The 27433-nt window shown below is 37.0% G+C and overlaps 1 long non-coding RNA gene across 2 annotated transcripts in view; it reads left to right on the top strand.

Annotated features, from left to right (window-relative positions):
* Positions 1–27433, top strand: part of LOC122180351 — a 112964-nt gene that overhangs the window by 8692 nt on the left and 76839 nt on the right. The window contains exons 2-3 of one of the 2 annotated variants that reach the window (XR_006179020.1): positions 10449–10573; positions 14460–14491. This is a non-coding gene — a long non-coding RNA (uncharacterized LOC122180351). Of the gene's footprint in view, positions 1–10448; positions 10574–14459; positions 14526–27433 lie in introns of those variants that run through there. The other variant, XR_006179021.1, reaches the window with a different exon arrangement.

Raw genomic sequence — 27433 nt, 5'->3', positions numbered from 1 at the left:
GCCTTCTTAACAAACAGTGGCAAGTTAGGATGGCATATTGCAGGGGAACTGTTAGGTCAGGGCTTAAACTGGTGATGGAGCAGCTGGTGAAAGGTATGGCTGGCATGGGGAGTACAGGCAAATTGCACATGTGCTCTTCATCTGACCACAAGGGAAGGACTAGGAGTAGAGCCACTCTGAGCTCATTTAAAGGCCAGCCACCAAAGGGAGGACATCTGTTGTACCTAGATTTCTTTCTGTGAAAAAGTGCAGTATGGTCAGAGATTCCCCTTCTTTTTGTTCCATTCCTTTTATATATGACTATTGGTTTACCTGTAAATAATTTATGTGGTATCACCAAGAGCCTGAAGTGATTTTGCTTCTTTGTAAGTGGAACAGATATCAAGGGATATTATCTCAACAAATAGGCAAATGATTGATTTTAATGCTTGCTTAAATCTGTACTAATTTGTAAATCAAACCCCAGAATTCAGTTACCAGCAGGAGTCATGGGGTGTGGGTCCTGATGTCAGTAGTTGGAGGGTCTTCTCTAGATCTAGGGCCTTTTGGGTGAGAATTGCCTGAGCAATGTATTTGGTGTGCTACCCCAGTTTGAACTGACTCAGCAAGGAAATAGCAAGTAAGAATATGTATAGCAAAGCTACTGATACTTGTTCCCAATCTAATTGTCACCTTTCAGAAAGATGTATTGCTTTTCTCTGAAGAATTGCAAAACTGAGTTGTTGTTTGGAGAACATGCCTACTGTAAAAACTAAAGAAATTGAATTGCTTTTCTGTCCAAGAGAAAGATAAGAGGTAACTCGATTATTGGCCTAAACAAGGCAATATGATGGAGATTTCTGATAATAGAAAGCTCTGTAATCTGAAAGAAAAAGCATAATGTGATCGTAGCCTGCTTTTGGTGTCCTGGTGCTTACTCTTCAAGGTCATAACTACTGCCATGTGGCAGTCAAGATCTCATAATAGCCTGAGCTGCCCTTTTTAGCAGTGTTCTTGAGAAACTATCCTTGGCAGAGTCTATGCAGTGCTTGGATGTCAGAATAACTTCATCCTAGGTCATATAGCTCTCTGTTATTGCTTTTGAAAATATTTCACCCTTATGTATAAGATATTATACTGTCTTTAATTGGTATGGAATAAGAGCATGATCTTGAACTGCCTCTGTCTTTTTAAATAATATATAAAGCTTCCTTTGGAAAGAAGAGGGAGTGAGACCCAGTGGTTTAGTGTCAGTCTGAAAATAGTCCCTCAGGTTGCTTTTTCCATACAACTGGAACAAAAGCACGTATTGGAGAGAGATGACTGTAGAAGTCCTACTTTTATTTCTCCCTGAAGGCATTTACTGGTCGCTTCAGAGAGAGGCTATGGAGCTACACCTACCCGAGTGTATTGTTTTGAATTAGGCTGTACAGAGGCTTGGCACTACTACATACGTAGAGAGTATGTCAAGATCAGGGTGGAGTAATTTGTTATTTATGCTGCTTTGATTGAACAACTGTCCCCCAGAAAGGCAAAGCAAACACTTTGCTTTGAGCTTGCATTCAGAGTTGGTTTAAAACACAGACAATTCTAGAAGCAAGAAACAATTACTTATTGAATTGGCTGTGATTTGTTATTAACCTCTGGTACTCTTGTGACATTATTCTGCTTAGTCATGTGTGCAACTGAAATTTTAATTTCATTTGTTTAATTTTGCGCTGTACACAGAAAGTATTCAGTAAATTTATTAGGATTCTTTTACTCTTTGCCCTCTTTATACTAAAACAAGTGATAGATTAATTAGTCATTTTGAAGAAGCAATTTGTCAAGGCTCTAAGCCATTTAAGACTAGGTACATAAATAATTTATCTACTGTAGTGGTAGAAATAATAGACATTTAGCAAATTGTAATTAAAAAAAATCAAGAGATGAATCATCTGATAAAGCTATTTATTAAATGGAATTAGTTCCCTTTAAGGTGTGTTTTAAATTTGGAGTACAAATGTATTTTTACCCAACACTTGATGAATTAGAGTTTTTTTCTTTTTTAATCAACAGCTTCATACAAGATTATGACAAATTAGTGGACAGAAAAATGTATTTTTAATACTTCATGTTTCTTGGGAAAGATCATTTAAGAGAAAAATTTTCGACAGAAATTACCAGCTTAATTTCTTGTACTGTGGGTAGGCTTCAAATTAAGACACATTTAATGAAACATTGTGCTTCTTAGTAAGTAACTTCATACAAAAATAAGTGTAGCATAACAGTTGAGCCAAGCTATTCATTACAAAATAGGATTAATCATTTGCCATGTGTACAAATATGCTAACGAAATAATTTTATTTGTATGCTTATAGACACACAATGTTAAACTCCAGAACACAATGAGCCAGATTCAGACCCAACATGACTTATGCAACATTATGCATTACTGAGAAAAGAGCTCCCTGTAACAGTAATCTGAAGGTGGATGATGAACTCAAATCTTGTAGTACTGCTCTTACATAAAGGTCTGTTGTGATCTTTGAAGGGCTGTAGAGCAATTTACCCACACCAAATATGTTACAGGATTATTTCTCTATTCTCTGTGCCTTGAACTGTACCTCTGTGACTGATCTTAATGGGAGAAGCATGGGAGGGAAGGGGAAAGAAGTTTTTGTACATACTGCCTGCTTGAAGGTAGGATGAACTAGTAGTAAAAAGGAAGCTCATTCAATAGCAAGCTTTAGTACTTCAGAAAAGTACTTGCAATGGTTGAAACATAACCACAGCCTGGTGTTCTGTGTTTGCTTTCAGGTAGCAATCACTTCTAATTACATTGTGGCAGTACCTGAAAGGGTTAAAATGTGCTACTAGAATGTTACTCTGCTCTGCTTATAAAGCAATACTCCATTCTGGTCACCACAGCATTTCCTACACTGATGGTCCAATCACAATGATGCAGCCACCTGCTATTTGGATATGGTTTCTTGTTTGTTGTTGTTTGCTGCAGTCAGCCCTGCAGACGTTTTCCTATGCAATCTGTCCAGATCTGTAGATGTCTATTTGATGTTCTCTTCAAATGTGAAGAGAGGTGAAGCAGGGGTAGTTATGTGGTTTTAGATTAAGGAGGAGACTAGATTAGTAACTTCTGTGACAGCTGGAATTGTAACAATATTTTCAGTTGTTTATGCATAGAAATAACTATAGAATTGACGTACTGGGTATATAGCATATGCAGCTTTTAGGCCATCTTGTGCTCTGTCCACATTTAAAAAATACTAGCTGATGCTTTTTGTCTGTGTGAGTGGAAACTGCATTCATGATGGTTTCTACAATTTTTAGGGAATATTGGTATGGCAAAGGAAGGTAGATGCTTGGGTTGAACTGCCTTCACAATGTATATATACAAGTTAAACTCTGGCAATGCTCTAACCCAAATGAAGAGAATGTAATGGATATGAACCACAGCAATCACTCTGGAATCTAAGAAACTGAGATGAGAACATTGCAAAACATGCAGCCACAATGATCTCTGAAGATTCTCTAGCCTAGAACAGCTTCATCTAGGCTAGGAAAGGTTCAGAAAAATACTCAAGTGGGTGAAGTTACCAATAAAGGAAGTAGATGAAAGATGCTAAAAAGAATGTTTGGAGAACTTGAGTTGTGACCTGCTTCTGATTATTCAAGCTGGATTGTGGATGAAGATCAGACAAATATACTGTTTTCATTAAAAAATGTTAAATCTTTTAACTACTTGGTTGAAAAGGTTTTTCTACTTTTAAATGAACTTTGATGTATAAAGACTTCAGCTCTGAGATGGAAATTGAGGTTGAGAGGGGATTTACTTAGCTAATGTTCAATAACTTGATTGTTAGAATGTTGGTCTACTGTATGGAAACCCTCTTAATCTTTGTTCTTCATTGATCTAAGCAGGCAATTCTGACTTTTTTGACTATTACAAGTGTACTGTGAAACTATGGAGATTGTCATGGGGTCAGAAATTATGTAATCTGTATCTCATGCTTTGTGATCTCTCTGGAAGGTTTTGGGTGCTAGTGGTCTTCCACAGCATATTTCTGCTGCCTGCTTATAAATAATAACATTAACTAATGTTTCACTTTGGTATGATATTTTTTTCAGTTAGAAACCTGAAGCAACTTTGTAGGAATGATGAAATACCCTTAATATTCCTGTGCTGTATTCTTTGGGGTTAAATTTGAATGGCAGATGATTGCACTTTGTTTCACTTTTTTTTTTCCTTAAAATCTTACAGTGAAAGTATGTACATTCAAAAAAAAAAAAATTGGAAAATTGTTATGGTTCATAGAGGGGTTTAGTCTTGTAGTTGGCTCATTTCAAAGATTGTAACTATTAGAGGTGAAGAAATAAAGCCGTGCAGGCTTAGGTGCAACAATACATATGTCAGTGACAGCTAAGAGTTGGAGCACTAGTTTTAAGTTGTATGTTTCATAAATACAGCCTTTTCAAAGAAAGACAGTTGCTAGAATTGCAATATCATTTTTTCATGAGGAGGATAAGTTATTCATGTTTGTCTTCTCTGGTGCTTTAACTACATTTCTGATAAGTTGGCAGGTACTTCATGTGTGCATGCTGTTATCTGTGAGATGGCCAGTTGTCTGTTTCTGCATCATTTTTCTTTCATTAAGCCTGAACTGACAAACAAGAGTATTAGATTATTTGATAGCGATCATGATGTTTACAGCAATTGAGTACTTGAGAGCCTCTTCCTCATAAGAAACAAGATGATAGTATCTTCATTTCCTCAGTTTTGAGAGCCTAGGTTGAGATGTTTTGAATTCCAGCCTCAGTGATTTTTGTCTCTGAAAACTTAAGTCCACATTACTTTCAGTTAGGTCTGTGTGAAGCAAAGCAGTAAGAATGGGAGGAGTCTAAGAACTACGTGTTACAGTCAGAAAGATTAGCACAGTGGAAAAGCAATACAGGAGTGGAATGGCAAAAGGGACAAATAGGAAAGGAACGCTCACCTGTCTCCAAAGATCTAGGAATCTAGGATCTCACAGGAAAAACTCCACAAGGGAGGGATCTCCAACCAGAGGTCCTTTCATAGTGGCAGTCAGCCCTTAAATGAGGTCAAAGAGAGGTGCAGACGCTCCACTCCTGGTTACACAGCTGAATTGCCTTCACCTGTGCTGCCAGAGCTGACTCTCTTTCCCCCAAGTGATCAACCAGTGGTTCAGGCTGTGACTCAACAGTACACATACACTAGAGCTGTATTTTCAGATAGGTTTATGACTGTGCAAACCAGGCACTCACTGAAGTATGATAAAACTCATCATTATCGCGTATTATGTAAATATTGTATGCTTATGAATAGCCCTTTATCATTCTGTGCAGTGTTTTGTCCTTTGTCAGAATGAGGATAACAGTGCTTGCCTTGAAAAGGATACATTAATTTATTCTCTCTTGCAGTTTCTTGGGTGAAAATCCCTGTAAGGTGTAATCCTGCACAATCTAAATAATAAAAAGATTGGGGACCCAGAGCCTTTACTTTCTATTCTTAGCGATCCTCTGGTGTTGAACTTTGTTCATAGAACTGTAGAATAGTTTGTGCTGAAAGGGACCTTAACAATCATCTAGTTCCAGCCCCCCAGCTGTGCGTGGCCTTGTGACTCACTTTGATCAGGTGTTGCCAATAGTTCGTTTCAGATCCACAGGTTAATTTCCATTGGAAAAAGCAAAGAAAAACAGGAAGAAAAAAAAATAAAAAGATGAAACCACACAGAATAACTTTCCATTGTACTATAACTGCTCATTTTTTTGTTAGGCTTTGAAGTTGAACTCTCCAGGTTTTGTTTATTTTTTATGCTCATTTTATTTGATTTACCTGTCTTGGCAACAATATTCTTGAAAATGTGAAGGCAGTAGTGAAGTATGACCTTTTCCTCTTCAGTCTTCTCTGTTGCTCAACCAATCATCTTTTCAGAAGTTCCACCTCCCAGTTTTTTTTCGTCCTGTAGTCTCCAAAGTAAAAAGTATTGTTTCACAAGTGAGCTGCTTAAGACTGTTACTCAGATATTTCTTGTGTACAAATTAGTTTTGAAACATGCAATTGCATATGCACCTATAGGTCTCACAGACTGTTAGGTTCTCCTTTAAGTATGTTCTCAAGCTTTTCTCACTTATGATTAGTTTGTATAAGCAGTGCTTTTCAGGCTAGGTTGAATTGCTGCAGCATGGTGGAAGTCAGCTTTTTTTGGCATGGGTGTCTTTTTGAATTGGCATGTTTAGCTCAAAATTGTTTAGGATTGAAGTATTTCAGAATCAGGTTAATGTTGACAAGGCTTTATTTCTGCTCATTTCACACAATTGCAATTAATTGGATCACTTCCATCTAGTCTTTGCTTTGAAGTTAGGGTTGTCCTAGGTTCGCTTGGTGGATTGATGCTGCTGCTTTTCTGGGAATTGTAACTGTGAGACCCACTTTAAGGCTGTTTTTATCACACTTATGTGGTCGAAATTATCTAACATAAGTTTCTAAACTTCAGGCATCACGTCCAGCGTTTATAAACTTGACTTATGGAACTTACTGCTGATTTCAGTAATAGCAGATCTGGTGTATGTGTGTGAAGGAGTCTTCCTTAAAGTGCATTTTTTTCTAAGAGCTAGAGAAAAAGATATGGCTTCTTTTAAAGTACAAACGGTGCGAGAAGGCGTTTTAAAGCCATACCTTATATGGCTAGTGAGACTTGTCCACCCCCCCTGAGACAGCTGCTGCCCCAGCTGAAGGCACTTAAGACTGCTATTAGTACTCCCAGATTGCAAGTTGCAACGTGTTCTCCGTTTCTGCACGACTGAGCTGCTGCTGCTATGGTTTAAGAGTGAGTAATCTTTTGAGGTGTTTTACTTAAGTTTAGGATATTGATGCAGTTCAGCGTTAATATTGCTGTATGTGAGACCCTGACCTCATGTTTTGCTATGGGTCCTTTTGAATTCTCAATGTATTTCTTGTTAACTGCCTGGGATCTACTTGTGTATTTCATAGAACATGGCTCTTCAGTCTCTTAGGTGGCTGAAGTTTGCTTCTTTGTGTGTAGGCAGGTTGCACAAATCTCTTTATAGTTTAGCACGAACTCTTTTTTTTTTTTTTTCCTCACATCTAGGGCTTTCTCAGTATTTAGCCGATAAGATTGTAAATCTTTCCTTTGAATCCTTGTGTTTTAAAGCTAATTACTCTTAATGAAAAGTACTGTTTTCTCCTAATGTTTCCTTACTATTCATGGATCTTCTAGATAACTTGATTTCAGTTAGCTATCACGGATAAACATGCTGCATTCAAAAGAGCAGTGTAGCTGATACAATTAAGCATTGTAAATTAAGGAAGATTGAATCCAAGGATTATGTGAGTGGCTTGATTGAAGGAACTGGAGTTAGAGCCTGCAGTAATGGTGTAATAAAAAGCTTTCCTCTGACACTTGATGAGACTGTAAAATGTATGTGGACTATCTGGTGATTACTGAATGGTTTTTAGCTGTGTATTTGAGGGCTTTGGTAACCTATGTTACTGAAGCACTTGTTCTTTGCAAAGTGGATCTTCTCCTTCATTTTGTCATCTTTCGTTAAATTTAATATCTGAAAGTTTGATGGAAGGTCTTGGTGACCATGACCATAATAACATGATAACTATTCTGCCTAGAAGTTACAAACCATTTTGCTTCTGTGCAGAGCTTGTAAATACTGGTACTTTCACAGGATGTACTAGAAGCCACAGACTGATTTTTATGATCAACTACACAGTCCTGTTTTGAGAACCTCTGCTCTGGAGAAGAGCAAGGTGTTGGGTAGTCAGAGGGATGAAGAGGACACAGACTTGACCTGCTGGATTTCAGGAAGTGTTTGGGGAATGTTCTTAGGCTTAAGATTCTATTTTTGAGTGGTCCTGTGTAGAAACATGAGTTGAATGTGATTCTTGCAGGGAATTTACAACTCAGGGTAATTTATGTTGTGCTCTTTCAAAGTGTAACCATCTTGGCTTTTACATGTGGGAGGAGAAACATGTTAATTAGTGGTGGAACCACTGGCAAGATGTGTTATAAACTGTGGAAGAAATGCTAAGTCATGGCCTGAAGCAGTGATTAAGCACCTGGGGGGAAGGCAGGGCCAACCCAGGAGGGCTCAGGTGTGTGCAATGAACCTGAATGACCAGGAGGGGTGATGCCAGGGTCCACCCCTTCCCAAATCTCATTTGAGGGTTGGCAGTGGAGGCAAGGGTGTCTTGCTGGAGATCTCTACCCACCGGGGGCCTTCCAAGGGTAAGCAGATTCTTTTCTTTGTTTCTGTGCCTGCTGTTACTGCATTTGAGCAAATCCTCACATACTGCGGTCTAGGACTTTGCTACTATACTGTTGCTGCTGCACTTTTCATTGTGTTACAGCATTGCGCTAACAAACAGGACAGATCACCAGATGCTGTTGCACTGTGTCTTCTGCTGAAGATGTGTCAACTTTTTTTATTATCTCCAAAAGAAATTGTGTGAAAAAATGATTTCAGTTATTTTTCTAAGGGAAAGACATCTTTCCAAAATAAGCTGAGTCACTAAGAAAATGTTCTCTATTTCTACAGAAGATGAAAGAACTTTGAATTTGTGAATTATTTAAGTCTTTTAAGGGAGATAAGGAGCAAATAGTTTAAGAGAATAATAAAATACTCTCTAGTTTTAATTTTACTGCAGTAGTACGTCACATTCTTAGAGTTAGATGCTTTCCTACGAAGACTGTAGTAGATATTTTTTAGCCAATTACTTATCCCTTTGTCCACTGGAAATGCTACTTTTTCCTTCTGAATGTTTATAAATAGTATGCATTAGTTCTGAAATGGGAACAGAAGTATGTTCACTTCTGAAATAGCTTAAGATCTTTGCTGTCTCTGAGAAAGCTTCTTGGCAGTATGTTTTACAGGTTTATGAAAACTAGTGAGAGTAATGATTGATTGTTGCTCTTGGCTCCTCTACTTCAGACCAGAAGGTAGAAATGTACCAAGAAACAGGTACTTACTAGTATTAAAGGCTGAGACCTTCAGAGCACTTGAAATGATGTCTGACAGGTTCTGTGAAGTTCATGTTCTCATCTTTTTGGGCTAGAATTTTCCAAGAGTTTGAGTTCTACTTATTACTTTGAAGGTGTTATTTTGCTTAGAGGGTTGTCTTTGGTATAGCTTCAAGAAGAAAGATATGATGACCAGAAGTCAGGAAGCAGTACTTGTAATTGTGTGTATTTCAGACAAGGCCTTCCTGAGCTGCTAGTTCCTATTAAGAGGTTGTCAGAACACCTTGGATGTTGTTTAAATGACTTTCAGCAGGTTTGTTTCAGCTGTTAAGACTTACTGAGTATGCCTTCATAGAAAACAACATAAATTTGTACTGATAAAGCATAAAACATGAAGGTGGAAGCTGAAATATATTCTCATAGTGTCTGTTGTCCAGCATATGGGTTTGCACGACATAACATTGTTATGACTAAATGACAAATGCAATATAGGGGTAAAAATAACATTGAAGGTGTTCCTAGCCTATACTTGTGAGGAGGAAAAAGGGGTTGCAGTGGATAGATGGTCTTAACACAAAATTGTATTAGTTGTGGAAGTTGGCTGTGCTTCTGACACTGACACATTTTCTGTGGTGAGGCCATATTACAGCCTCCGGTGGCCATGACAAGATAAGAAATGATACAGCAGTGGCTGTCCATTGAGTGCTCTCCTGGTTTTGTTGCATCTTCCTGAATTCTAGGATTTTAGTGTGACATCAGAATGTTTTGAAATACGTACTGTGTTTCCTGAAATAGAATTCAGGGAAGCTGTAGTATGCAAGAAGGCTACTTCCTGGCGCTGTCTGACAGATGCTGTCTGTGGTAACCTTTGTCATTGATGCTGGGCTCATTCAGGCCTTCCATTGCTCTAAATAACAGTGCTTAAGTTGAAGCTTGAACTTTTCCACATGACAATTTGGTTGGTATTTGATGTAGGGGAAGAAAAGAATATGCTAATTATTGATGTGGCAACTGGATAAATACTGGAAAAATAAATAAGGAAGCCTCCTGTATGAGTGCTCTAATGGGTAAATGGATTTTCTGGATTGAAGAAGACTGTGTTTGAGTTTGTCCCCAATACAAAGGGGAGGTAAGACAGGAAGGTTGTGTGCTGGGTTGTATACTCAAGGTGTGAGCTAGGAAAGGAGAAAGTGGAGAAGACATTTGATGTGGAAATAGAAAATGAGTCCTAATAGAAAATGTTACAGTTGTGGCAGAATTCTACCTAAGAAAAGTTACTAGGAAAGAACACTTCAGAGTACTGCTTTAGTAGAGGCAGTAATGTTTTTTTTCTTAAGTGGGAGCTTCCATCTGCCTCCAACAGATCCCCAGTGAAGGAACTGGTGTTAAAGTAGGATTTCTTTCCAGTAGTACACATCCATATACAGCATCTGAATGTTATCGCTCTGACAGTGTTGATAGGTGGATTTCTGCAGTACGAAAAAAGACATAGCACTGGGAGGAGTTCAGAGCTGAGTCTTGTAAGGCAGTACTCTGTTTTTGCACTTGAAGAATCCATGCAGGTGTTTTCAAAGGATGTTCCTCAGGTTGGGAAGCTTGCATTAAGTTGACTTCTGAAACCTCTTCCTATTGCATGTTGTGGTATACAAATAGTCTTTAGTGATTTGTTTGCTCTTTGAGTGATTAAGTGTTAATAATCAGAAGTCCTCCAAAACCTACTCTTAAAAATTCTAAAATGAAGAAGCAACTCTGTTGGTATGCTAAATGCTGTAAAAAGTACTTTTTGCATTGGAAAATAGTGTATGAAGTATGCTTGTGCTTTCTTAATTTAGTTATTCTTTGAAATTCAGATGTCTGTTTATTGGTTTCTTAAACCAAGATGACCATAGATCATGTTTTGCTATGTTTTTATCACACAGTTTTCATAATTCTATGGTTCTTTCTGTAGTCACATATTTAAGCAATGTCATATTCTAAATACAAGTTTATAATTGCTTCCATCATTAAAGAACAAGGAATTGATGTGCTGCAAATTGCTGAGGAAACACGTTCTGTCATTTTATCTGAATTTTCTTTGGACACATAGACTTCAGCCCTGCAAAATTATTGCTGATCCATAGTAGCTCTGGTCTTTCACCAGTGAGTTGTCAGACCACTCCCAAGGGCAGTGGCCACAGCACCAAGATGCTGGGGTTCAAGCAACACTTGGATTATGCTCTCAAACATAGGGATTGATTTTGGGTGGTCCTCTATGGAGCCAGGGGTTCAACTTGGTGATCTGTGTGGGTCTGTTTCAGTTTGAGATATTCTATGGTTTCGTGATTCTATCAACCCTCTGGCTCTAGTTTGCATTCATGATGTCTGCCTTCACATACCTTGCTGTTTATTGGTACTTATGTAGGGCCCTATTGTATTCTGACGACAAAAACTCTTGCAGGTATTCTGAACTTGGGGGTATTGCAAGTGGGGCAGTAAGGAGGAATAGGACAAGCAGTGGTGATGCTAAGGAGTTTGGTCCACTGCTGTGTTTACATTGTGTCTTTTTTTCCTAAGCAAATGTTGGTGAAAAGATGGAAATACTTTCTCCTGTTGTTTCAAATGTATGAACTCTGAAGCCTGTCATTAGGAAGGGTATTCTCAATCAACTTCAGAGTCAGCAATCAAGTCCCTAGCACAACAAATACCTACATCAATTAAGTATGTTTTCTATCTCAATTACAATCTTCTATAAACAGACATAAAATCACCCATAATTGCTACCAATGGAGGAGAGAAAATGCAAAGGGAAAGACAGTTTTCAATAGTTATCGTGAAAATGCAATCCTAAAATGAAGGACAGGGCCATTATATTCAGTATTTTTTCAAAGCTTTTCTACCTGTACACATTCAGTAATGAACAGTATATATTCAAACTGTAGTTGAGCATTGATTTGGTTCCTTTAAAGTGTCAGTGATTTACGATGACTGAGGATACAACCCCACATTCTTTCCAGTAGCTGTACTATAAGAGACTTGGCATGTCAACAAGATACAATTTTTGAAGAAATGTGTTTGTAGAATTGTTAACATTTATAACATGAAAACTAAAATTTGGTTGTTGTCTCGCATGGAGATTTGACTACAGGATAAATAATAATCCTACTTATAAAATGGTAAAAACTGGTAAAAAAAAAAAAGTTATCTAAATGCCTTAATTTAGCTGATCTGTCTCTGCTTAGGGTTGTGGCTTTGCAAAGCAGTTCAGAATGGTTTGATTTAGTAGGTACATTTTGACTGCTTTGCGTTTTTTGAAACAAAATAGTGTACTGCTTATTGTGTTATATCAATTAGCATTTTATCTTAAGAGTGAAATCTAATATATTTGGGGTGGAGAAGATCAGCAGAAGCCTTTCCTTTCTTATGTGTTGATTAAACCTTTTATGATACTTCAAAGTGGGTTTTTTGGACCCTCTTAAAAAGACATCTGTGGTGTCAAATGATGTACTGCTTTTAATATATTGTATCTGGAGCCAGAAAACCTTCTGTTTTCAGCAGGTGAATACCTGCTGAAAACAGAAGGTTTTCTGGCTCCAGATACACACAGATATTCACACAGATACTTTTCCACGTAGTAGCTCATTTCTAAACTGTTGCAAGATAATACACCAGTAAGTCAAAGCTCTCTGTCAGGGCAGTGCACTGCTGTATGCTGCACTGGCTGTATTCAAGCAGGTCAGGACATAATTCCTTGTAATTTTTTTGGGGGGGAGGGGGGGAAAGGAGTGAAAAGTTACATGCTGATTCATGTTTCTAGCTTTCTAGAGACCATTTGATTAACATTTTAGTTTATCTTAATTAACATGCTCTTGTCTTCAGATGAGTTTCCTTTTCTGCAGCTTTTAGCTGGTTTAACTTTAAGCTTGATGTATTCTATAATTATAGTAACTTGATGTTTTTGGATAATACAAACAATGTTTTTTCGAGTATTCATTCGAAACTATTTCAAGGTGTGTGGATGCTGTAAAGGTCTTAAAGCAACTTAGAGGTATATTCAAGCTTTCAGCACATCTAAACTCATCTCACTCCTCTGTACTCACTCATCTATACAGAGAAGAGCTGTTACGCCTTGATTGTTTGCCTTTGATAATACTGTTAGAAATTTAGACAAAAATTTAAAATGTTAACTAAATTGAAGTTAAATGTCAACCCAGTTTATCTTGTTTGACTTTTTTTTCCTTCCCTTAATCAAGAGTGTTGTTTCAGCTGTATTAATGTTAAAGACTTCAGCTTGGCTGCAAGGAAATTAAAACTGAAATAACTTGAGCACTTTGTCCTTCCTCATGGTACAATTGTGCTGAAATGTAAATACAACACATCTGAGCTGAATGGTGACTACAGCATCTCTGATGTGACTTGATGGTCTCTGGGTACTGGTCGCAGTCATCTTGTTGCATGATGTTGCATATTGTTCTTTTAGCACTTTTTTTTTTTTTTTAGAGCATTCTTGCTCAAGTGCTGTTGTGTGGTTCTAGTTAATGTCATTGGATTTTAAGTATGTTTAGGTTTTTCAGATTACCTGGAATTCACAGTGTTTTGGAGATTCAGTTCATCAGGTTTTTATAATTGTGTAGAAACACATTCTAGTCTGCTACATCTGTTTCCTGACTGAATTCAATCCTCCTGAATGTTACACGTTATACTGATAGGAGTTGCTTCAAAGCTCACAGTAAAACTGAAAAAATTGCCTGAGTGCCACCAAAAATTCCAAAGCTGAATAAACAGAAGATTAAAACATTAGTGGAAACATTGATTATTTTTCCCTTCAGTCATGGAGTTACTTAGATGACATTGCTGTACACACAGGTGTAGAACAGAATGAAGAAGAAAATGATCACCTGCCTAACACCTTTAAGCAAAACAAACAGATATATCCAACCTTTCTGTATTAGGTTGAAACTCGGAAAGAATGTTTTACTGTTATCTTGCTAGTTATGACAACAATTTCAGACTCTTTGTTTTGATAACTTGCAGATAGAGAGGATTTTTCAGATAGATAAAAACATCCAAGTGTTCATGAGCTTGACACCTTGTAATTTCTCCTCTTCTAGCAGTGAAGTTATTTGTGCAATCCTGGCACAAGAGCTTTGGAAGTCTAAGTAACACTGTCTGAATTAAGCTTAGATTCAGTGTAAAACTTGTTTTACTGATCTGCTTGCTCTTCAAAGATGGTAAACCACACTGCTCAGCATCTCAATCTCCCTATCTGCAAAACAAAGTATTGATGTTTAGATGGTAAGAAGAGATCTTTTGGATGTAGGTGAATTTAAGTAGTAAGGAGGGAATACTGATCTGTAATCTCACGCTTCATTTAGCTCAGCTTTATGTCAATGTGTAACTAGAGCATTCATTTCAAGATACAAAACTAAATCTAATAGTGCTAATGTTGCAAATATCTTGGTACCATAAAATAATATTTTATATTTTTTCTTCCAGAAGTGTTTCCATCACTCCTTGCTGCTGCTGCTCTGTGATCCAGTAAGTGATGAATACGTCCTAAAGGTAATAATAAGGATAATTCTTACTATTAATTGATTATATTATAGTAATAATGAGAATTATTCTAAGCAGTAGTGCTTGAAATGCATGTGCCTATTTTCTTAGATTTGAGCATGACAAACATTGTGAGAATAAGAAAAGTAACCTTTCCTTGCTTTCATATGATTCAGCGCAAATCAGGAGTGTCATTATTTTCTGCAGCTTTTTTTTTTCACAAAAAGTAATGCAGGAAGCAATTTTTTACAGTGTCTCAGTCACTGAAAATACATGATATCAGCTCCCTCCTGTTCACTGCTGTTTTCCTGTTTGTCAGGTGGATTCTGGCTGATTTAACTGAAGCACTGGAATGAGAATAGATGCTTTGACAATATTTTCAGAGGCAGTTTTACAGGAGGGAGTTTCCAACTTACTTACTATGTTGCTACATTTGTTTTATCTGAGCATGTATGAAACATCTACTGCATTACTGTGTCTTCTGCTGACAGTGTAGGAATGGCAGCCCTCAAGGGTAGTAATGCTGTCAGACTAAAAGGCTGACTTCAGTGGGTTAATTGGTTGTTTCCAGTGTATCTCCAATTATGACAGTATTTCCCATAGGATAAAAAAAGTAAAAATAGCTTTAGGAATTCCACTGAAATAATTTCTATGGAGTGCTCCTTTTTTATAACTAGTGAGCTGCACAGAATATAGAATTTGTCCCAGAGTAAATTTGTTTGCAGGTTGCCTGGTGGCAGTAAACATTTTTTTCTTAAATAATTTTTTTTATAGTGAACAAACTGCATATTACAGTCCTATTGAGAGTGCAAGGGATGAGGTGCTTGTGATTTAGATCTGCCATGAAAGGATTTGTTTGAGGATAAACAAAAAGGCATAAACTGTAGATCAGTTGTGCTGACACAAAGCATTGGCATATTGGGTATCAAGAGCACAATAATATTTATGTATGTATAGTTTCTTTTTATTCTGTTCTATTGCATAGGTTTTATTGTAATGGTATATTGTTGGCATTACAGCATAGTGTAGTGGTTTTGTGGTCTCTTCCTTCAGTGTGATCTGAATATACAAAAAAACTTCTGTATGCATCTGGATCTGTGCATTTCTCAATGGGTTTTCTGCATATAATAGGCAAGCTACACATTTTTTTTAATACATTGAGACTTTAATAATGTTCATTTCTTCCCTTAAGAACACTTACATCCACATTCCTATTAAGTCAATAGGAAACTTTGAGCACAATTTTTAATTAGGCTGAACCAAAATTATACACATTATCACTCTCTTTTTTTAGACAGCAGGTAAGTGAGAAGTATGAATATGAATGATGATGCAAAGAGAATTAAAAATAAAGAGAAAGCAAGCAAAGATTACATTGAACTTCAACACAATGATTTGGAATCATCATGAACTGAAAACTCAGTTGGCTGCGAACTCCAACTGTGCTGCACTGATTGTGTTTACAGAAGTGCTAGGGGATAGCACAATTAGTATATTCAGTGCAACTATTTTTCTCTCACACTGGCTGTATGTTGGTCTTCTAGTTTTGTTTCTTTCAGTATATAATCAAATTGCCTGCTACTAAGGTAAATATTTCATATTTTCATTTTTTTTATAATGATCTGGTAAGGGTAAGTCTTTTTGCTGTATTCCTGCTCTGCTGATGAGCTGACAAGCACAGCTGATGAGTACAACTGTGAAATAGTGTAGCTTAAATTCTGTAAATTTTGGTCAATAATCAAACTTTTTCAGTGACTGCACCCCTCGTCTGTTTCCTCATCTTCCATGAGCTGCTGCTCCTACTGGAGAATCCCCTTTCTTTTTCCTCGTTATGGGTATCTGTTACCATAAAGGTTGTTGGTGAAAATAATGCTCCTAATTATGGATGTGATATGTATCTTTTTACAGTACAGTCTTGCAAGGCTGGATTGCTTTATAGAGCCCTTATCCTTTTGTTACTTACGTTACTTCCACTATGAGGGTCTTTGAATGGGCTACAGAGTTCTGCCAATGTAGTTAAGCCAGTAAATTTATGTTGATGCAAAAACTAAGGAATTGGGCAATTCATATGAACTATTTCAGAGGTTGCAGTGCAATAGCTGAAATGTAAATGTTTTGCTGCCTTGTACTTTTTTTGTGGTGAATTGATTGCTGATGTCTTGTGGTTTCTTAATGCTTTTTTTTTTTGTAACCTTTTTCATTATTCCTTTAGTAAGAGAGGACGGGGGAATTGGCCAGTTTGAATTGCTGCCTGTACACTTTCTTGCTTTTCCACACTTAAGTATTTTGGGGTGATGGGTTATATGCTGTGCCTTAGGATATACCATGTATGGTAAATTAAGCCACTGTGAACATCTTAAACCAAGGAGTTTAAGAAATAATTTGATAATTCATGGTCTAATTCAGCATGAGTCCCTTCTGGTTTGGATCATAGACTGTGCTATTTTCTGTCTGCTGCTTGCCAATATCTAGAGATTACAGTTGAACTCAACTATCTGCACAGGAAGCAGGTGAGCAGACAGCAGTGCATGTAAATCACTGCATCTCAGGAAATTAAGATGTTGAAGTGGTAACAGAAAGATGTTTGTTCCAGTTCAGGTTGGTTGCTGTTGAGTATTGAAGGTTGAAGAGAAAAATGTTTGACAGTGCTTGTGATGCTTTGAAGCTTGTCACAAGCGGTCTATTGGGAAAAGTTAATGCAGTGTAAGGTTATGTTGGCTGGAAGCTTGACCAATGGGATGAGGTTAACGTAAGAAGAGAGCAGATCAGGATGGGAAGCTAGCCTGGTACTATAGTTTGGGAAGACAATCTGATGCCAGAGTAGCGAGTGTGCCACAGTGTGGGGGGGAGAGGGGGGAAGACTTTCGCTTCATTATTGCCTTTGTGTACTCATGTGAATGTGTATGCACATGTTCTAAGATGTAAAAGTGACTGCTTTTCTGAGCATGATGCTTTCCTGTTGTTTTCAGGACAGAATGTATCTACTTTGTTTATTCTGTTTTGTTTTTTTTACTACTTAAAATTATTTTCACAAAGATTGAAAAGAAAACAGTAAAATGAATGTACTTTCCTAGACAAATTTTTAACCAATTAAGCACCTATTTCAATTTCATGAGCAGAATGGACCTTATATTCAGAACAGGTATTTATTGTTTGTTTTAATTGGAAGAATTTTTTTCTGTGGAGAATACATAGCAAGAGTAGGTATATCTTCCCTCCTCCCTCCCCGCCCCCACTTGCTGCCTTAGTAAAAGATCTTTAAAGAATAATTTACAGTTTTTCACATTTGAGTTGGACATGGCTGTGGAGTTTAGAAATTATGCAAGCTAGTCAGCCTTGATAGTAGGATGTGACCTTCATGGGTGTTTTAGGCACTCTTCATACATTGCTTCAAGATCCTGGTTCTTAGTATGCTCCATTGTCTTTCTAGGCCATGTTTCAAATATTAGCTTGTTGCTTTACTAGATGAGTTTATAGTTCGTCTTAACTTGGAGTTAGACAAAAATTCAGATTCACCCTGGGAATACAGTTTCTTATAATCCTTAAAGTGTATTTGCTTTTGTTGTGTGGTAGTGCCTTAGGTGTGCGGGTGTCTGCCCTAGGTAATATGTCCCCATCATTGAACTAGTTAGGTACAAACTTCCTTGCAAATTAACTGGAAAAAAGCATTTGGACTTGAACAGTGTCAGGTAAGAGCATCTGATGCTTCAGTGTTAATTTATAAATGTATCAAATTGGGGTAGGAAAGCATGGTGAGCTTAATTTCCTTAATCTTTATATAGATGGAATTACTTTCCAGTGTGTAGCCCTCTTTACTGCTCTTGTGCAAAAAAAAAAAAAAAAAATCACACTTTGTCTTGTGAGTCCTTGCTTCTATGAAGTATAGGCCCAAAGTGCCTTACTAGAACCATTAGGGCATTTGTGTACCACTGTTGCATGATTTTAGCATACCAATCTGTTTTGGGAAACCAGTCTGAAGTTCATGGCCAGCTTTCTTAGAAACCTTACTCAGATATAAAATTTATTATAGTTACTGAGACTGAATCATATTAAATGTTTTAGGGTTTTAATATCAGCAGTTGGCAAGGAGAGGGGAAAAAAAAAAAGTGTAGTACTGTTAATGCATATTGTCATTTCCAGTTATATTCATACTTGCTAAATATGATTGGAAAAAAAGCTACACTAATTTGTCATAATAATTTGGGAAAGAAAAGTTTAGGAATGCATGCAGTTGTGGTAATCCAGGAGTATAAGCAAGGGGAAGTTCTGTTGGACAAGCATTATCTGATATAATTAACAAGAAAATAAGCAAACTTTTGAGCACAAAAAAGCTATAGTTGGTTTCTAGCATTTTGTTTCCAAGCCATCACTATAGAGAGCTGTATGTGAATTTGTAAATGAAAACTGCTTTCTTCTTCATGTTGTGGTTTGTCTTCAAGGGCAGAGTAATGGGCTGGGGAATAGCTTTTGTCCTAAAGTGGAAACCCTACTTTCCCATCACTTACTGCTGTGTTCTTGCTGTCAGTCTTGATCATTGTGGTTTTCATTTTGCTGGCAAACTGAATGCTTGCCCCATCGACATACAATAAATGCATGTGCAACAGTCACCCAGTAAAGCATGGTGTTTTGTGAGCTGTTAAATTAGCTTCTCCATCTGACCTGAGATGTGGACCATATTTGTAAACCTTAAATTCTGATTTAATTTCATAGAATGATTGCTATGAAGAAAATTGTCTCTTGATCTTGTTTTAAAATGTATTTATATTATGCTTAAGATATTTTGGCATCTACACTGATTTGTATACTTGAAATAATATTCCCTGGGGGTTTGTTATCGTATTGTATGGGAACTGCTGAATCATGGCCTGCATTTCTGATTGCTTGCCTCAGGTGAGCCATGAGTCAGCCATGGGAGCACAGGTGAAGGCAATTCACCTGTGCTGCAAGAAGGGATGGAGCCTGGCTCCACCTCTCCTGAACACATTAAGGGCTGACTGCCAGTGGGGAAGGATCTCTTCTGGGAGATCCACTCTGCTGGGGTTTCATAAGCGAGCCCAGGATATGGGTAAGCTATCTATTCTCTTTTTGTTATTATAATCTGCTTTGCCTAACTCTCTTATTTGCTTCATAATTACAACATCTTAACATTCATTGATTATACATGCATTAACAGGAAGTTTTCAAGAAATGTTGAATTATGCTTTTGTTGTAGAACTCTGTCCTTTCTTGTCTTGACGATGGATGTATTCAGCTGTGGGATAAGCATATGCAACAACCTTGAGTTGTACATGTTTAAGTCACTTAAGACTGGAAGGATTGATATCTTGAGGAAGGGACCCTGTATCTCTCAAACTGATACTTAAGAAAATAAATGAAGTAAAATCAACTTTTTTTTTACTTAGCTCAGTAGTGATTTTTACTTTTTCCCTTCTGTTTTCAAATACCTGAGTAGTGTTGCCAAAAGATTATCGGAAAGATATCTATCTTCCAAGCATGGTTTCCAAATTATAGAATTACTGAGTACACAAAGATAATTTTCAAGTTTAGACTAAGGGATATATGAGTAAAACTTGTTTGAGTGAGTTTATAGGAAATAGTTTGAAAAGGCAAACTTAGAACCTATATTCTTAACTGAGATACTCAGAATGGTGGACTGGGTAGAGGTAATGGTTTATTGCTCATAGCAGCTGTCATGGCCTCTTCTGTCTTTTACACAGGAGCTAACAGCTCATCCTCTCTGTCTGAGATTACCTACTACATTCCTCTTTAGCAGTACAGTTGATTTTTTTTCTTAATTAGATTATACTAAAAGTTGTAATCCTTAACCTGTACTTAAACAGAGTTGATCTGCTTTTAGTATAAATTATGAAAGAACAATAACTTGTCTGGTTTTGGCTACTATATCATTTGCTTTGTGCAGGATAACTACACTGCCCCCACTAATTAAAAATCTATAGCGTTGTCTGAAGTGTTTTCAGTAGTTTCTGTCTAGTTACCTTGGCAACAGAATTTTCTCAAATTGATGTGGTCTGTTAGAGAATGTGCTTTAACACTAAAATACAAACTCTATTTTTCCGAATTAAGTAGCACATTTTGAAGGTATCATCTGATATTTCAACTTCAGCGTATTTATGACACTAGGAAGTCTGCAAAATCCTTTCTTTAACAAGAAAATCAAATCCTTAAGACTGCAGTTCTCTCTTTGCTTCTCACCTGGAGCCTGTAGATAAATTTCACTAAAAACATTTGATTTAGATTCAGTCTTTCACTATGAAATGTTCCAACAGTGTTTGCTGTTATACTAAGAAATGAATGAAACCCATTGTGTTTTAACAGTTACTCTATAATTTGCAATATAAAGACTATTTCATAAGAACTTATGTTTCATTTTCTTAGGTAGTGGATTTGATTTGAGCTTCACTAGAGAATCAGCTCTCGTATAATTACGAAATAAATTTAATATTCTTTAGCAAATTTGGGTTAGGCTGGAACTTTTCTGGATTTTTCTTAAAAAGAAGTTTTAAAATGAATCACTTCTGATCCTGGGTGTGTGTTCTTTCTCAATTTAATTCTTTTCATTGTTGAAAGAAGAGTAGAATATCCTCTTTAAGTCTGGGAAGAGATTATATCTGATGCTTTTGATTTAGAGCCGCTGTCACTTCTTGTGTTGAAGTGAACTGAAGAAACTTAACTGTTTTGAAGAGTAGTAAATGCGTGTATTTAAGAAGATAGATTTTACTGGAAACTGAATAACAAGGAAGGCCTGCAGTATTGTAAAAACTGAGATAATTCAGTAAAGATATCTGTATACGCTTTCTTGCAAAAAGAAAGATTCCACTGAACTGACGAGTCTCAGTATAACGAACTGAAATGCCCATTTTGTTTGCTTAGTTTTTCATAGTTTTATCTACACCTGATAGTTCCTCAAGGAATATGTTTGAGTGAAAGATAGTGTATGCTATTCCTTTATAAGGGACTTTGCTGCGCATTGTATATCAATTTGTTATTTGAAGATACACATGCCCCGTGTGAATATATTTTTTGTCTTTAAACAAATAGCTGAAGTTAATGTGGAAACATTGTTTTTTGTGAACTATCCTTGTAGAAGTGTACAGAAATCAGTATGCTCAGAGTTAACAGAGCTTTTCCTGAAATTTGCACTGCTGAAGTAATTAAAGCTTTGGCTTGTTACAACACAAATAGGACCTCTTACTTTCTACTTAGAAACTTGTGTGAGCAATTGAGTGGAATGGATCGTGTGAGCAAAGCTCAGGAGAAGGAAAGAGGAGCTCGACAGTGATAAGTAAACTTCTTTCTCACCACCTGTTACTTACATTTATGATACCAAGTGCTGAAACTGCACATAATGGGAAAGTTGTGGCTATGTTTTCTGTATGATTGTTAGCTGTTTCTTTGACTGGAAATAATTTAAGTGAGTGTTGGTTGGAATCAGTTTGTTTCTGGTCTTTCCCATCCATATCTTGAGGAATGTGCTGCAAGCTTAGAATCAAATAGAAATATTCAGAGTAGAGACTTGGTGTGAACAAAGCAAGTTATTAATTCCACTAAATGCATGGTTTCAGTTCAATTTCCCCACGGTCATTCAAGAAACTAATTCATGTTTCCACAGATATTGCAGTGTCTTAATTGAGATGAGTTCTATAGAGCAATCTTATGAAATAATGTGTTATCTACTACATTTTTTTTCTAGAATAAGTTTGAATGTTGTGGGAACTAAACATGAGCGTACTGACAAAGGAGATTAGGGGGTATGTCTTCATAGTATAAGTGTGGTGTGACTGTGTAAGTTATCAAAATGGATGCACAAATGTAATTGCACTGATTGCAAGCTGCTGTATCTATTGAAAATTAAAAATGTAGCTGATATGTGAGAGTGTAATGGTTGATGCTCAAAAACCAACAAGAAAGTTAAATCAGACTTAAGTTCTTAGAATAGAACCCTGTCCTACTTCTCTCCCATGAGCAGCACTAGGGAGTGGGGACTGTTTCTTGGCCTAAAAGTAGTAATTTTAGCTTAAAAGTAGTTCACTCTCAGGGTACATGTTAATTTCTTTCAATAAGGAGCTTCTCAGAACAACTGCTGAAAATTGTGATGTTTAAGCATTGCTATAGCAGGTAGAAAGCTCTATTGTGGGCCAACCCATCTCTCTTTAAGTTGCTGAACAAGCATAGGAGGGGAGGAATCATGGAATTGTAGAATCCTTTGAGTTGGAAGGGGGACCTCTGAAGGCCATCTAGTCCAACTCCCCTGCAGTGAACAGGGACGCTACAGCCAGATGGGGCTGCCTGGGGCCTGATCCTTACCTTGAAATTCTCCAGGGATGGGGTATCAACTGCATCACTAGGCAACCTGTTCCAGTACCTTACCACCCTTACTGTAAAAGACCTTTTCCTTATACCTAATGTAATCTACCCTCTTTGAGCTTTTTTGAGATGTTTCCCCTTGTTCTGTCACCACAGACCCTGCTAAAAAGTCTGTCCCCTTTTCTGTAGCGCACCTGGAGATACTGAAAATACTATCAGGTCTCCCCAGAGCCGTCTGTTTTCTAGGCTGAAGAGAGCTTCTCAGCTTGTCCTCATAAGATAGGTGTTCCATTCCATGGATTGTTTTTGTGGCCCTTCTTTGGATACACTCCAACAGATCTATGTCTCAAGAAGAGAAGCTGATTTACAAGGGCCAAACAATTTGCAGGTATATTGTTTAATGTTTTCAGTGGTAAGCCTGAAACTTATCTCAGTGTGCCAACGTATGAAAGCATCGCAATCTTGTGTGTGTATACTTTTCTAATGCAGCCCATCATTGATGTTGGACGCTCAAAGGCTGCAGATTAAAACATATCTATTCATAGTGTAGTGTAACCCTCTGCTGTTTATCAATACGTACAGCATCTTTTAAACATTGAAGAAAGCTATTCAAGTGGTTGTGTGCCAGAGAAACAACTGAAAAGGAATTTAGGCACTCTTAACTACTTTGAAACAAGCAGAATATTTGAGGTTTTTTTGAGATATGCAGAGCAATTGTCAAATAAAGAAGCAGTAGTATTAATGAAAAATATTGCCTTACATAATGCTTTTAGTTTGAAGCATTCTGATTTGGTTTAAAACAGTAAAGCCCAAAATGGTGTTTTTGTATAAACTTAAACTTAAGGCTGTGCTTCAGGAGTGGAGCTAAGGAGCCTTCTTGCAGGCAGGTTGTAGGTTAGGACAAGGATAAAACCACAAAGAGTAATTCCTGATCAGGAGATCATTAGCTAGTTTTATCCTAAATTTCAACAAAACTTCGGTGAATAGCAATATGGTTAATGATGCAGGTTGTCTTTGAAAGAAAGCTTCTGCGGCAAAGATGTCCTTTAAGTATTCTCTGAAGTTTGAATTTCTAGGTCTTTCATGTTTTGAGATTCAATTAGAGCTAATGGAATATTTTTTTTTAACTCATTATTTAAAATCTCATCAGCCTAATGTGATTTGTGTATTTCTTACATGCATTTAATCTACGCTTTTGTTATCTGCCAAAGTGTAAACTACATAATGAAACAGGATGTTGTGTTCTTATGTCCCAGATAAATCATCATCATTTCAGTCCTCATCATGGTAATATTACTAATAGGTCTGTGGGAGATTGTTTTGACTTTGGTGCTAGAGAGATTTGGGCCTTGGAAATCAGCAGCAGATAAATTGAGGTTCTTAGCCTCATGATTGTGAAGAGAAAAAGGGCAGTTGAATATTTTGCTTTCTACTTTTTGTTAATTAGGTATTTTAGAGAATAACCTGGTAGTATTGCCAGGAGTGTGAGCAAACAGCAGTTCCAGTTGAAGTTGTTCCCTGCCTTGAGCTACTCTTTGCAAGATCTTTGGGAGAAGCAGCAGGAGGTTTGCTAGGTAGCTCATAAAACAACGAAGACTGCACAAACAGTTGAACTTGGAGTCTGTATTATCTGGACTTTAATCAGTCAAAATCGAATTTTTTTAACTTGTCAATTAAGTGGATGCTTGTAATAAACAGAATAAGTGCTTGAAATGCATGTTTTCAGTTGCTGCAGAATGGTTTATGCTGAACGGGACCTCTGGGGGCTATGTGGTCCAACACTCTTCGAGTCTTTACAGATACTGAAATAGCCCTGAGCTTTCTCTGCTACTGTCCATTCAGGCCCAGGTTTCTCAGCCTCTCCTTGTGGGAGAAGTAAACTCTAAAGAGGGTTTGATTTATACTTTTAAAACCATTACATAATGTTGGAAAACTTCAAGGAAGATCCCATAGATAGTAATTGCCTTTACAATTAAGGGCACTGACCACCATTAGAAAACCCCTGATGTAGCCATGTAACTTAAGAGTTCTGTTGACCATTGTAGCAGCTATTTTTGGGTCATATGTCTGTTAATCATTTTTAACAGAGTCAGCAGAACAAGGACCGCACCACCACCCTGCCATCTGAAAAGAGTAAAGGTATTTTTTGAGGGTGCTGATATTCCCATCCACACTTGAATTTTGAGTGTTGGAACGTTGAGAATGAAGACTGAAAATGTATGCTTTTCAGTACAAGGAAAAGCAGTATCTGTTGATTGAGTGAATTGATTTGAGCAACTGAAATCAGGGAAAAATATGTTGCTGATGAGCTAGGGAAGAGATTGAGAGAGACTGCAAAACTTAGTAATTGTATTTAACAGCCAACTGCCAAGGTATTATTTTAAGTGTGTAGAATCGTGAAGAAATCCTTAGTTGATGGCTCTGATTGTTTAGTGGGCTAGGAAGCCATTTATCCTTCAGAAATAGGAAGAAGTGTCAGTGCAATTAGGAGTCTTTGAAAACATTTTATTTAACATAATGTTATGTTAAATGAAGTCTTTGGTCTTTTTTGTTTGTATGTTTTGCTGCAAAGTAAAGCTTAGTATGGATGTTCATTTCTTTCCTGGATGCAAGTCAGCCTATTTCCTTTAAAATCTGACAACACACTTAAAATACAGGATTCTCTGTAGTGCGTTTACAGCACTTGTTTATCTATTGACTTAAACCAGCCAAGCTATTATATGCTTAAGGTTGTTTTTGGTTGTTTAAACACCAGCACTAGTAATTCAGCCCAGGGTCACTAATTACAGAACAGGTTCCTTAATCTGCTGGAACAACTGTTTAGCAATATTAACAATTCTTCTATTTATAAACTTAACAACAATGTATCTTTGTTAAATGCTGAGTTGTTTGGTGCATCCTGTCCTCAGACATATACTCTAGTAATGCTGTCTGCCATTGAGTTAGCTGTAAATCAGAACACAATTGTGCCTGTTTGATTATTTGCTACTAACAGTAATGTTTACATGGTAGTTTTGGCATTGCTCCTTCCTAATCTGGAGAATGTAAGTGAACAATTCTAGCACTGTTGCTTGAATATGCATTTATTCTGATTCCTGGTTTTTGTGCTTTCCTATTATGCTAAGAAATGGAAAATTTCATTCAAGTTTATTAGGCAAGTACACTTTTATTCACTGTTTCAAACTAAATTTGTATGGAAATTGGAACAATATTGTTTCAGGAACCCCTTCTATCAAGTAGTAGAAACCTTAACTTGTCAGGTGTTAGATCTCTAATGATAAAATAAGGAAAACCTAAAGACAGTTTTGTTTCAACTTACAGTTAAGGCCTTTCATGTGTCGTAATTATGGAAGCACTTCGTGGGGGAGTGTTTTAAGTAGATATCACTTTGATTAAGCTTCAGGCCTCAGGTTCTTAAATATGGATGTCTTTTTCGACGTACGCTGTCACTTTTTGTGATGGGAACTTGTGTCAGGCCGTGCACTTTGCAGTAATGTTTCAGAATCTGTAAGTCAGGTAGGATGTTACTGCTTGGGAAGCTTCATTTCTTATGTATGAAGTATTCTTTGGTTTGAATGCTTCTGGTTAAATGGGCTCTTCCTTGACAAGTATGAAGAGTATTGAATTGATTGAGATCCTCTATTTACAGCTAAATTTGCTGCTTTAATTTACATTCGTATACATCTAGCTTTGAATATATTTAGTCTTGCAAAACTTGTAACAAAAATAGTTATGCTTTGCTTATTTTGTTGTTGTCTGCCTGCTTTATTTACCTCTTCATAGGTAGAATCAAATAGTTCAGAGAGTGTTTTGTGAGAATTCAACCCAAGCTAGGAATTAGCTATTTAAGTGACACGTCAGTTTATACAATTACTAGTATTAAAATGTACCTTCCACTCAAAAATGTCAAACTCGAAATTTTTCCTTTGCAATAACAATTGATTGTTTTTGTTCAGACCATTTTCCAAGGTTAATTATTCTGAGTGATTGTGTCTTGCAAACTTTTTAAAACAATGTTTTCTCTGCAGTGCATTTTGTTTGAGTGACTGAACTATAGTTCAAGGCTTACTGCGCACACCTGGCATGGTTTTTAGACCTGTTGTGGAGGAAGTAAATTGCATACATGAATACTTAATGTCACCCTTCTCATACTTCATAGTTTGCAGTCAAGGTTCCCTGTTCAGTTTATGGCTTAGAAGCTGGTAGAGTCTGTACTTTCAGTATGGTATTTAATGGTTAATTTTATTTTTTTTTTGCATATATTCATGATTTTGCATGTGCATCTGTTCTTTCTGCAGCACTTTGCACTATTGGAGAAGCTGAGATTTAAATTAGCTTCAACTGTAATGATTACAAACACTTCTAAATTTACAGTTCATAAATACGAGAACATGAATATCGACTATTGGGGTGACAGAGCACTGAACATCTGCCCAGTGTGGTCATGAAGTCTCCTTCACTGAGATATTTGGGGCCCACCTGGACAATTTCCCCTGCGACCTGCTGTATCTGTTCATGTAGTAGCCATAGGGATTCATGGGTTGAAGGGCAGAAGTACTAAAAATCAGATCTTAGGTTCCTAGTGGTTGTTT

Source organism: Lagopus leucura, unplaced genomic scaffold, assembly GCF_019238085.1.
Source record: "Lagopus leucura isolate 7727_CA_CO unplaced genomic scaffold, USGS_WTPT01 Super-Scaffold_100004, whole genome shotgun sequence".
NCBI classification, from domain to species: Eukaryota; Metazoa; Chordata; class Aves; order Galliformes; family Phasianidae; genus Lagopus; species Lagopus leucura.
The sequence above is the reverse complement of the archived record's forward strand: the minus strand, read 5'-3'. Positions and strand labels throughout refer to the sequence as shown.